Consider the following 14165-nt stretch of genomic DNA (forward strand, 5'->3'; position numbering starts at 1 on the left):
CGAGGAACTTTCTTGGGTAGGCTTTCAGGCCCAAAGCACTCCCTTGCATTAATAATAGGACTATATATGGTGTACAGGTGGAGAGCAGTTATATGGTTTATTTCATTATCACGTTTACGAGATTTTATTAGATCATGATCCATATATTATGGTTTATTATTAAAACTGATTTCTACTGGATATGATATGGGTAGAATTCTAGAGTATGAAGGTTCAACCCTGATCCAGCTGGTAAATCCTTACGGACCTAAGGTGAACCTTGAATGCAGTTATGGGGAACTGCATAACGATGTTTGGTTGGAAGGTTCCACTTTGGTTTTGAAAATATGTTTTAAACAATTATTGTTTTAAAAGATTTACATCTTTTCACTAGTTTTGGTTGGAACACACTAGACATACTATTCTGATTTCCTAGACCTGGATCTCTGAATGCTTCCTCTGAACTGTAATCCTCATGCCTGTTACTCGAATAAATATCAGTGGTACTGCAAATCATTCTGAAAACCTGTATAAGTCTGAGTCAAAAAGGAAATTTTATGGCTTTCTATTTATTTGCATGTCCTGTAGCATCAATTTGTAGTATTTTATTATTGAGCATCACGAAGCTCACTCTTTGACTCACTATATTAAGTTGAAAGAATCAAACCAGTGTAGCTTTTAACATCAGTAAAGGAGTTCCACTAACGTTGCTTGCGGAGTATGGTGCATGTCATTAGGGGGCATGTGGGTTGTAATTTGTTTTATTTCTGAACATTGGGAAATTTTACTTTTGTATTTATAAATTATTATATGATTTTATATGTTTTAACAAAAAATGTAATTTTTTCAGGGATTTTTACGGTGGGTCGCTTCGGTGGCCCTAATGTGACACCTCGGATCGGATTGGGCCACCTGCATCGATACCAATTTTAGCTTCGATTTTGAATTTTAATCCCAATATTGATACCTGGATGGAGAGTATTGATACTCTCTTTATGGTATCAATACTCACATGGGTACCGGTATCGAATTTGGATACTGGAATCCTCAATTTGTCACTAGAATTGATATCATCCTATAAGTATCGAAATGGTACCCGAGTCACCCTCAAATTTTCCTCATTTTTTCCCTATATGAAGAATATAATCGGTATTGTTCTTACAGTACCAATACTGACGGGCTAGAGTGCCCTATTTGGGCATGAAAATGGCTTCCTAAACCTCTCATAAGCCCGCAAAGGCTTGTTATATTTTATGGGGTTTATTAGCAATAAAAGTCTTTTTTAACTAAACAAATGTATCAAATAAGTCTGCGACCATTAACACCAACTTATCACCAAATGAAAACACAAGCAAAAAAAACATAGTTCATGTGTTTCATGTGGTAGAAGGGGAGTTTCTTATGTTTACCTTAGCTCTAGTTGAAGAAAGAAGGCTTCAAGAGTCACCCAAGCACAAACTTATCTTTGTTCTTGGCTTTAGGACGCTCACCAAGCTCATTCACTAGCTAAAGTAAACATGAATGTTACAAACTGATTTTAATGCTCTATGTGTTCATAAACATATTTCTGAACACATAGAAATGACTTAGAAACACTCTCTTGTTAAGAAATCAAGACATCTCTAAAACCCATATTTTGGCCACCATGGCCAAACAATAAAATTCTTAGCTAGAAATAAAGCTCTAAGGGTGTACATTTCATTTATTACCTTTAGAAATTTTGATAAGCCTTACTACACAATAAAGTTCTCACATTTTTTCAACTTTGAGGATGAAGAAGAAATGAGAGAAGAGAGGAAGAAGATGACAAGGGTGGAGAAAAAGAGAAGATATATGTTCAGATTTGCCCTCATTTACATCATCCTCTTTAATTACTATTCAACCTTAGTTTTAAATAAGGGGTTAATTATTCCCTTGGTCCATCTTCTTTTATGCCCACAACAAAAATACCCTTTTTAACACTTAGTTGGCTTCCTACAAGCCCAGACCCTTCAATATTGACCTAATTAATTTAAATTGATCTTATTTAGCACGCTAAGCCCAACGTTTAATACCTGAAACTATTAAACCAGTTTTTGGGGTGGTACAACTCTCCCCACCTAATAAGAATTTCTTCCACGAAATTACCTGGTCCAAATAGGTGCAGATACTGTAGTCATATATCATCCTCCACTTCGTGATTCATCGCTTCCTCCACTTTTTGATTCCTCCATAGGACTTTAAATAGTGGTATTAACTTATTTCTCAGCTCTTTAAGTAGTTGGGCCAATCTATCTATTGGTTCCTCGACATAGGACATATCCGGGGTCACTTCAATCCGTTCCATTGGAATCATATGTGACGGGTCTGATTGGTACCTCTGAAGCATGGACACATGAAACACGTTATTAATGTGCTTCATCACAGATGGTAAGGCTAATCACTAAGCTATGAGGCTTACTCTTTTTCAAAATCTCATAAGGTCCAATTATGTGCGGGGTTAATTTTCCTTTTTGGCCAAACCGAATAACCTTCTTCTAAGGCGACACTTTAAGGAACACCTTGTCGCTAATACAAAACTCGATGTCTTTCCATTTTAGATCCGCATAAGAACTCTGTCCATCAAAAGGTTCCTTAAGTCGAAAATGAATCATTCATACCTTGTCTTATGCTTTTCGGATCAATTCAGGACCAACTAGCTTCTTTACACTAAGTTCGGTCCAACATAAGGGAGTCTTACACTTTCGCCCATACAACGCTTTGTATGAAGCCATCTGAATACTAGTTTGGTAACTGTTGTTATAGGAGAACTTGACCAATGGAAGGTGATCCTCCCGACTATCCGTAAGGTCAATAATACAACATTTCAACATGTCCTCAAGGATTTGAATAATCCTCTCATATTGTCCATCTGTTTGCGGGTGAAAAGTGGTACTGATATGTAACTTCGTACCCAAAGTCTTATGCAATGCATTCTAAAACCTCAAAGTGAACCTCAGTTCTCTGTCTGAAATGATTTGTAATACCTTAATCCAGTTAGACCCAAATATCCATGGATTACAGTGTCATACGGGACTACCGAAATAGTGACAAAAACTTTTCTTTTAAAACTACTTGCAAATCTCTGAAATTTAGATATTCATAATGTAATATAAAGACATAATAATAAACTAAGTTTACAAATAATGGGGAGCTCCCAAATACATCTATAAAATAATACATAATACAGAGTTTCAAAAGAGTTACTACACATAACAAGGTTCATAACAGTACATGCTTAGAATATATGATGACGATAATTTCCCACAATATGCTTCCTAAGAACCTACGCACGGAAATTCATTCTGAACACTGAGCTTAAGAGCTCAGTGCCTCACTAAAAACTATAATATACTATATGCATTCACTAATGAAATGACAAGTGGCAAAAATCTAAGTGTACAACTACTGGACTGCTAATATTTGGCTGACATCATGGTACGGTTGAGGGATTCTGCATCTCAAAGCCCACACACCCCTCTAGCACTGCTGAAGCACCATCGAGTACTCTTGGGTGAGATCCAAAATTTTGCATCGGAATACACACCCATTGACTTACTCCATCGAGTCTTGGGGCATCTGGTGCCTAGTCGATTGTTTTAGTGTCTTAGCACTAACTTAGATCCACTAACGTCGTATTTCTGCTAAAAGGAACTCGAGTGTCCTAATTGTTTCCAGAGCATCAAACAAGGCTAGTTTTATGTAAACCTAGCTATATTTTGTTTATAATGTTCTAATATTAATTATTGTTCTCTCTTGAAGTCTTATTTGAGGATATACTGAAGTGTTTGGGGTACCTCGAGTCTAATTTCCTTAAAACTGACATTTTTGTCCAAAACAGACTGAAAGTGTCTATACTAGCCCAAGAGTATTGATATTCTTGCAAAAATTTCGATTTTTCTATAAGTTTCGATACTTTTAAACATTCTTGATTGCCTACTTTCGATACTTTCTAGAAGTTTCGAAACTATGACCCAAAGCATCAATACTCTTGAAAATGTATCGATATTCTTGCGTAGAAACTCACGATTTTGCCCAAAAAGAAGAACTAGTTTTAATATTATCCCTATATTATCAAAAATCAACCTGCAGAGAGCATAAAATAGGTGTAAAAAGTCATATTATACTATCCCAAAGACCTTAATGAGGTCTCCAAACATTATTAATGTTTTATGAAGATACAAAGGAGCATAAATAGAGCTTTAAACATGTTTATAACTCTAAAACATGAAATCTACCATGGGAATGCTTCAAGTTTATGCAACCTACTACATTTCATCTAAATGAATTACATATGGTATAGTTGAGTCAAGAGTGAGTTACCTTTGATGCGAAACTACTGAAAACATCGAATGCTCAACCAAGGGTGAGTTTCTTCTTCCTTTTAGCTTTGGAGTTTTCTCCAATCCCTTTCACCAGAAAAACATCAAGGGATAGATTACTACCTAAAAGAAATGGTTAATAAGGTAATAAGAACACTTCCTAAACCTATGGATTATTGAAAACGAGCTGAAATCTTGAAAAACTCTTAAACCCCGCAAAACCCGTTCTTGGTTCCCATGGTGAAATGGTAAAGTTGAGGGTTCAAAAGAAAGCTCTAAAGATGTTGAATTCACTCATTACCTTGGTTTAAAGAAATAAACTAAAACTAAAACAAAACTTCCACATTTGCTGAAGAGAATGATGAAGAATATAAAGATAACTTGGGTAAAGAAGACAAGGGAAATAAAGAAAAAGAGAATCTGAAAATCAGACGTGAGATAACCAATCTTAATTGAGTTTCAACCTTTACTTTGAATAATGGTATATTTACTTCATTGGTCCTTTTGATTTTAGTTATAAGTTAAAAATACCTTTTTTTTATCCATATTGGGCTCAATCCAAGCCCAATTCCACTTATTCTTAGGCCAAGGCTTCCTAAAAGCTAGAGATTTAATCCAAGGCATATCTCGGGTTAGCCCAAAACTCCTAACCTAGGATCTGGGGTGATACATGATTGATATAGGTGTCTCACGTAGCCTCACAATCTATTTGATGTAGAGCAGTGTCAACCTTTCTAAGTTGAAGTTCATTCGAACTGGTAGAAAGTGGGTGGAATTGGTCAATCAGTCCACTACTACCCAAATGACAATGTGCTTTTGTCGAGTCCTTGGTATCCAGTGGTGAAGTCCATGGTCACCCTATCCCATTTCCATTGAGGTATTTAAATTAGTTGAAGCAGACCGGAGGAAACTTGGTGTTCAACCTTAACTCATTGACAAACCAAATATTTGGATACAAATTCATATACCTCTTTTTTCCATACTTGGCCACCAATATAGTTGTCGAAGTTCTCGGTATATCTTGTCACTTCTGAGGTGCACAACAAGTGGACTGTAATGGGCTTCACCAAGTATCCTAGCTCTCAACTCTATATTAGCCAGTACATAGAGTCAGACTCAAAAGTATAATACGTCCATCTTTCAACTTAAACTCGGGAAACTTATCTCGACGGACTCGTTCTTCCCTAACCATTAACCACTCATCAAACTCTTGGGGTTCCTTTACTTCTTTAACAAGTTCCAACTCCACTCGAAATTACACCACTCAGTCATCCTAGCTAACAATGCTCAGAGGTCGGTCATTAAGTTGCGGCTTAAAGTATTGGCCACCACATTTGTCTTTCCCATATGATAGTTTATAACACAATCATAATCCTTAAGTAGCTCAATCTAATGATGTTGTCTCAGATTTAACTCCTTCTGAGTAAGCATATACTTGAGGCTCTTGTGGTTGGTGAAAATATAGCACTTCTCCCTGAAAAGATAGTGCCCCCAAATTTTTGAGGTAAAACCACTACGGCCAACTCCAAATCATGTGTAAGATAGTTACGTTCATGTGATTTAAGCTGTCGTAAAGCATACACCACTACTTTCCTTTCTTGAATAAGGATGCACCCTAAACCATTCAATGAAACGTTACTGAACATGGTGTACTCCTTTTTGAGCTTGGTTTATGTTAGGACCTGTGCCTGAGTAAGGATCTCCTTTAACTTGTTGAAACTTTGCTAGCTCTTTTCATTCCAAACGAAAGGCTCATCTTTCTAAAGAATTCTAGAAATAGGTGCGACAATCATAGAGAATTCCTTTACGAAGTGACAATAATATCTGAAAAGCCCAAGAAAATTGCGTACCTCAGATATGTTCATCGACATCTCCTACTATAACAGAACTTGAATCTTTTTGGGATCCACTCGAATACCCTCGACAGTTATCACATGACCCAAAAATGACAGTTCGAACAACCAAAACTCACAATTGTTGAACTTTGCATACAATTATTGCTCATTGAGTGTTTAGAGTATGTTGCAGCCATGAAAAACGAAAAGATGATGTAGCAAAGAGAAGTTGGAAGGATGTTGCAACTATGAATAACAAGAAAGATGAGTCACCTACGTTGTATTGATTAGGGGCATGTTGTTATTGATGAGCAGTTAGTATTAATGAGTTGTCATGGTGAGCTGTCATTATTCTAGAATTTTGTAGAGACACATAAATAGTGTGGTGTAGTATTATTGTAATGCAGAGAATGAAATACATTTTTGTTTTTACTGTGTTATTAAGTTTGGTAACATGGTATCATACGCTTGTTCCCGGGAATCTGTGGGAGTTTAGTTTTTTTTCTCTGATGGCCACTCATTCCTCTGACTCCACCGGCGGCTCCTCTGAGTCTCATAGTGGTAAGTTATTTACCAATAAAAATATCAACATAATCCTTGATGATTTCAACTTTTTACTCTGGAAGCAGCATGTCCTCTTAGCAGTAAGGAGTCACAAGCTTGAGAACCTTCTCACCGGTGCTCTCTAGCCTCCACCTGCTACGGTTCTTGGGGATGATGGACTGGAAGTTGAGAATGAAGAATATGATGTGTTTATAGCTCAAGACAGTGTCATGGCGTCTTGGTTGCTTTCCACCATCAGCCCTTCCTTACTTCTTCAGCTTGTTGGAGCTGAGATCGCCGCTGATGTTTTACAAACTATGAATTGATTCTTTTCCAACAAGTCTATCACAACGCTTATGAATCTCCATTACAAGCTTAAGACAATCAAGAAAGGTGACCTGGGGATGTGAGCTTACATTTCTCAAGTTAAAGAAATCACTAATGCTTTGGATATTTGTGGAAGCCCTATTTCTGAGTTTGAGAAGATTGCCACTCTCCTTAATGGTCTTTCACCAGAATATTACCCATTTATTACAGTTATCATTGCAAGTCGAGAGCCGTTTACACTTGAAGGAGTCATTTCTGTTTTGATCGATGTTGAAAGTCAACAAATTTTTTTATCATTATGATAATGTTCATATGAGTGCTAATCTTGGTCGTGTTTCCCTTCAGTCCACAGATGATAATCAACTAGATAATCATTCTACTCCCAGAAGCTAGGGTCGAACTCAAAATTTTAATAGTGGTTGTGGTTGAGGTCGCACTAAAATTCAGTGCCAGCTATATGGAAAAATTGGTCATCTGGTTGACCGTTGCTGGTATAGGTTTGATAAAACCTTCAATGGTATCTCTTCTCAAAGCCATAAAGGTCGTTCGAATGACCAGTCTCCATCATCCAATATATGTCACTACAAGGACACTCATGAATGTGGATATGAAAATCAGGTTGTTGTGTAGTTTCCTGGATCTGATGGACAGGGTCGTGGAGCTCTTAGTACTGACACAAGTACTTGGTTTGTTGACTCAGGTGTACTCACCATGTTACTACTGATGAGACTGTTGTTGCTGATGCAACATATTATGTTGGTCATGGTAAGTTAATGATTGGGGATAGTAAATTTCTTCAAATTTCAAAAACTGATTATTCTTCATTACCCACCTCCTCTCATTCTTTGACATTATTTGACGTGCTTCATGTTCCATCTATAACTAAAAATCTTGTATCGGTGTCAAAGCTTGCTAGATACAATCATGTCTTCCAGGAATTTCATGCTCAAGATTGTGTGGTGCGTGATGAAGATTATGGTGATGTTTTATTGCGAGGGAAGGATGTTAATCGTTTATATGAATTTCAGTCTAGTGCTCCATTGCTTGAAGGTTCTAGTCCTAAAGTGTTTGTTTCAAAATGAGTTGGTGTTAATTACAGTATATGGCATGATTATCTTGGTCATCCTTCTCATGTTGTTTTGTTAGACTTGATCAATACATATACTGATGTTAATATCCTTAGTTTAAATAAAACTCCTCCTTCCTTATGTGTTGCTTGTCAAATGGGAAAAGGGCATGCTCTATCATTTCCTAAATCTATAACAGTTTATGATCGTCCATTCCAATTGGTTTTTACTGATCTATGGGGTCTTGTACCCACTCCATCCAATGGATTTAAGTATGACATTGCATTTGTTTATGCCTATTCCAGACATACTTGGTTGTATTTACTTCGAGATAAGGGTCAAGCACTATACTGCTTTCAGTTATTCAAACAACTTGTTCATATACAATTTGGGCCTAATATACTTTATGTTCAGAGTGATGGGGCGGGGAGTATCGCCCATTCATTAATCTTATTTCCCAAGAGGGCAGTCAACATCGGCTTACTTTTCCTCAAACTTCCCAATAAAATGGTGTTGTCAAAAGAAAACACCATCATGTCATTGAAATGACACTTATCTTGTTAGCTCGCGCTTCTTTTCCAATGAAGTTTTGGTCCTATGCTACTGTCACTACTGTTCACTTGATCAATCGACTTCCAACTAAAGTCCTTAATGGTGTATCTCCATTTGAACGTTTGTTTGGGAAGAAGACTGAATATGCTCACTTAAGAGTATTTGGCTATCATTGTTTTCCACATACTCGACCATTTCACTCTACTAAACTTGCTTTCAGATCTGAACCAAGCATTTTTTTGGGACTATAGTCCTCAGCATTGAGGCTATCAATGTTTGGTAAAATATGGTAGGGTGTATATTTCTCGACATGTAAATTTTGATGAATGTGTGTTTTCATATGCGTATGTTGAAATGAGAAGTTATGCATCTCAGAATTCTTCGAGTTCGAACAGGTCATTGTTTGTTCTTCCAGGCGCTGATTGTTTTGGCAAAACACATATTTCATCTTCCTCTATGCATCAATCTCAAAATAACTCTACTACATCTAGTCAAAGTAACATGACCCCTATACCTGATGCATCTTGTCCTGTTGAAATGAGAATAATAACTCTCACATTTTTTGGCTTCTAATCCATTTAATTCCCAACATATTCAAAATTGTCACCCGATGATAACACGCAACAAGGCGAGAATTTTTAAACCAAAGGTGTTTTTCTCTACATCTGACCATATTAATCCTACCAATGAACCAATCCCAGTTTATCAAGCTTTACAGTCAGATAAATGGAAGCAAATTGTACTTGATGAGTATAATGCATTGGTTCGAAACAACACTTGGATGCTTGAACCACTACCTTCTGGTCGATATACTGTAGGTTGTAAGTGGTTATTTAAAACTACGCGATATGCGGATGGAACAATAGCTCAACACAAAGCTCGATTAGTAGCTAAAGGTTTTTCTTAAAGACCTGGTTGTGATTTTGATAACACCTTCAACCCAGTGGTAAAAACTTCTACAATTAATGTAGTTTTTTCTATTTCTACTGCTCATGAATGGTCTCTGCAACATGTGGATATCAACAAGGCATTTTAAATGGCGATCTTGGTAATGAGGTGTTTATGACTTAACCCCCTGGATTTGAACAGCAGGGTGTTAACGGAGAAGTATTAGTTTGTCGTTTACTAAAGGCCTTATATGGTCTAAAGCAAGTTCCTCGTATGTGGTATAGAACACTGCTTCAGGTTCTTCTTGATCTACACTTTCAGGAGTCAACTGCTGATGCTTCATTATTTGTACCGTGTATGAATGAAAGTCGAGTGTTCATGTTTATTTATAGAGATTCATCTATTGTTATTGAAACAATTGTTCAGCAACTAGGTAATAAATTCTCACTTAAAGATATTGGTTCTCTAAGTTATTTTCTGGGCATTGAAGTTACAAGATATAGTAACAAACTTGTTTTAAAATAAAAAAAGTTTATCAAGGAGCTTCTTGAAAGATCAAACATGACAGGAGCTAAGGTTGTTCCTACTCTAATGATTTTGTCATCGAAACTTAAGAAGGATGCATACGAACCTCTCAGTGATGGTCAGAAGTTTTAGAGTATTGTTGGTGGTTTAATGTACCTCACTCACACCAAGCCAGACATTGCATTCAGTGTACATCGTGTAGCACAGTATATGCATAATCCATGTGAAGAACACTAGATAGATGTCAAACGAATACTTTTGTATTTGGCTGGTATAACTCACTATGGTATTGTATTCTATGCTAATAGTTCAACAAGTGACATTTTTGCTTTTGCTGATGCAGATTGGGAAAGTAATCCAGATGACTACAGATCGATATCAGGCCTGTATGTATTTCTTGGTAAAAATATAGTTTCATAGAGCTCAAAGAAATAGAAAACTGTGGCTCCTTCTACCACAGAAGCATAATATTGAAGTTGTTGAGTTAATCGATTGACTGAATTGGTCAAGAGGGGGGGTGAATTGGCAATAAAAATTTTGGTGGAAGCTTTTGTAGAAAATTGAAAGAAATTGCACAGCGATTTAGAGTGGTTCGACTTTATCAACCAAAGTCTACGTCCACTACCTTAGCTATCCACACTAAGGATTTTCCAACAAATTCACTAATTTGTTCTTTCTTTTGAGGCCAAAGAGATAACCTTACAACTCCCTCAAGAATATACCCCAATTCTTGAGAACACTCTTTTCTCAAAGAGAAATACAAATTTGCAAACTTATAAGAAAAACCTCACAAGGAAAATATGTTTGCACAATTCTAGAACAAAGAAAGAACACTCAAGAATAAATACAATTGAGCACAATAAGTGTTCTTGAAAGCAAAATGAATATTGAATGAAAAATAGGCTTGAAATGCTCAAACTTGAGGTTTGATGCTTTCTCTTTGATTCTCTCTTTATTCTAATTGCTTGATGTTTCTTGTTATTGATCAATGGCTTCTAAACTTGTTTAAATACTCCTTGAATCAATTCTGAACATTGGTGATAATTAGTGGAGTCAATAGAGCCGTTCTTGTGTGAAAAAAATTAATTTTCTGGGTGGGAGCGTCTCATGCATCGATGCATGACCATTATGCATCAGTGCATCAGTGTAAAATTTCAAATATTTTAACCGTTGGACTCCTAGTGCATCGGTGCACTAAGAGTGCATCGATGCATGAAGTGCATTCGATGTTTGAAAAATAGCCTGGTGCATCGATGCATGGATTGTGCATCGATGCATCAAATGCATTCGATGTTTTAAATAAATCAGAGTGCATCGATGCATGGAGAGTGCATCGGTGCATGGAATGCATTCGATGTTTTAATTTATTCATTGATGCATCGATGCATGGTATTGATGCATCGGTGCATACCTTTGAAAAATTGATTTAAGGCTTGATTTTGGTTTAAAATACTTTGAAAAATTGTTTCAAAAATAGTTTAAGTACAAATCACAATTTTACACATTTAGTAAGGATTAAAATTGATCTTTAAAGACTTGGAGTAATAATTTGATATTCGATAAATTGAATCGAATATAAATTGTAAAATCATTTATAAAAATCTTAAAATTCATTTAACTTAATTTGTTATATCGAAATATCAAAAATGTTTTTAACAATCTCTTCCTTTTTGATATAACAAAACACTTGGGAAATTTTAAGATTTAGAAAATTATTTTTAAAATCAGCTTTTGAAAAATTACTCCCCCTTACTATGACACACATCTTCTCCCCCTTTTTGTTAAATCAAAAAGACTCTATAAAAAGTTTTAAACAAGAATGTTTTGAAAAACTTAAGCCAATTGATTTATTAATTATAAACTGCTAAGATCACAATCAAAAGAGAGGTTAGCCATTAGTTTCATAAATCAATATTCATATAACATGCAATGGATAATTGGTCATATATGTCTAATGATGCAAAAATAAGAAAATTTAACCAAACCAAATATATATATTAAGTTCAAGCATCCATAAATATAAAATAAGTCCAGTCAAAGTATCAAAAACAAAGAAACCAGAAATATCAAAATCAATCCAAGTTTTAATTTTAAGAAAGCATGACAAGAAATACAAATCTACTCCATCGGAGAAATCGGGAGGAGAAGGATAATGAGCTCGAACTTCAAGAGTCAGATCATCCATACGATCACGCATCTCCCTCTGAAACTCAGTAATCTGAGACTCCATGGAAGCAAATCGTAGATCAAATGCCTCTAAAAAAGATCGGAAATAAGGTGGTGTTTGATCTTCTTGCCGAGCGGGTTCCGGTGCATTAGCTGGATCGTCAATATCTTGAAATATCCCTTGAAGCTCGGGATCAACATTCGTAGCCGGAGGAGGAGGAGGAGCACGGGAAGAACTAGCTCCCGGAGTTTGTTTATTTGGTCGGAAGACCCAAAAACCGGTGCGTTCATCTTGAACCCAATTTCGCTTTCTTTAAAGAAGTGAGATTGATTTGATTTTGGAGAGGAATGGGAGTGTCGAGATAAACGTCTAGACCAAATTTGATAAACATGTTACTAAGTAGACATCCGTAGGCTAATGTTTCAACATGTTTAGAAGGAACAATGTTTACGATGTCTACTAGTTGACTAAAAATGACCTGTGGAAGATTTATTTGATTTTATTTTTAATACAATATATCCACCATAAATCCCTAGCACGTAGAGTGGAGTACCTACCAGCAGAAGAACGAAACCACCAAGAAATAATAAAATGAAGGAAACAGTCGTGATGGGTTCGAAGGGTACTGACACTAGCATTAGGAGTATAGGGATAAGCCACAAATTCTTTTTCGTCAAACACACCATCATCATCTAACCCGAAATGAGAAGCAATAGTTGCGGAATCAACAACAATGTACTGTCCTAGAAGATAGGATCTAATTCCGATGGTTCCACATTGGGTTTGATTTTGAATACAGACCGCATTGGAATAGAAAATGCGAACCAGTTGTTGATAGACGATAGGTTTAAGCTTAAACAATTTATCAAACTTCCAAGCTTTAAGAATCGGAAGGTATTCAAAATTGATGTCAACCATAGCTTGAAGCGAAGAAATACGCTCTTCACGAATTCTATAAGTTTGGAAAGAATTTCTGTACCTAGAGTACAGTTCGTCTCTACGACGCTCAGGCATGTTAAAACAAGAACCTAATAGACTAGTGGGTGGTGGAAGAACGGGATTTGGCGGTTGGTTTGAACGAGAATGACTAGATGAAGTTCTAGGACGTTTTGGATTAGACATGATTAAAGGAAACGGAATAAGGAATATTACCTGCAATTTGAAAACATATGTATGCACAATCAATCCCAAAACTCAATTGAGTCCTCAATATTTCAAGGTTCTCTAAATCAATCCTAATGGGCATGTTTTGAAAACTATTAAAAAATTGATAATCATAATAATATAGTTTTCATGAAAACAAAAACAATTAAATCAAAATTCTTACTATTTTTTTTTAATTTTCGAAATCCAATAATTTTTTTGAAAAATTGTTTGTTTTGGAAGAAATTGGCAGTAAAATCTTGTTTAGAACCAACAAACAATCAATGCCCGATATAATGTACATCATAGAACTAATTAAAACTAGTTCTAAAATCATAAATTTGTAAAATAGAGATTTTTAGAAAAATACCTTGAAAATTCAGATTGAGAGAGATGAGGAGTTGTTTGCACGATTTAATGATTGAAGCAGGTTTGGGAGTTGAAAAGCTTGAAAATCCGTCGAAAATCGTTGATTTTGAGCAAGAATGGAGATTTTAGAGAGAGAGAGACGAACGGCTTTGAGAGAGGGGTTTTTAGGTTTTGAGAAAATAAAGAAAATGAGGCATTTTAACCCAAAACCCGACCGATGCATCGATGCATGATCTTGTGCATTGATGCACATTCAAGGCATGCATCGGTGCATCATGCGGATGCATCGATGCACATTCAAAGGGATGCATCGATGCATTGTTAAGTGCATCGGTGCATTAAGCACAAAAATGTCAAAAATCCATTTTAAACACTTAAAATGCTAAATTATTTAGCTTTAGTGGTTTTGGCAACTCATATATTGAAAATT

This window comes from Hibiscus syriacus, unplaced genomic scaffold (assembly GCF_006381635.1).
Source record: "Hibiscus syriacus cultivar Baekdansim isolate YM2019G1 unplaced genomic scaffold, ASM638163v2 tig00110637_pilon, whole genome shotgun sequence".
Taxonomy (NCBI): domain Eukaryota; kingdom Viridiplantae; phylum Streptophyta; class Magnoliopsida; order Malvales; family Malvaceae; genus Hibiscus; species Hibiscus syriacus.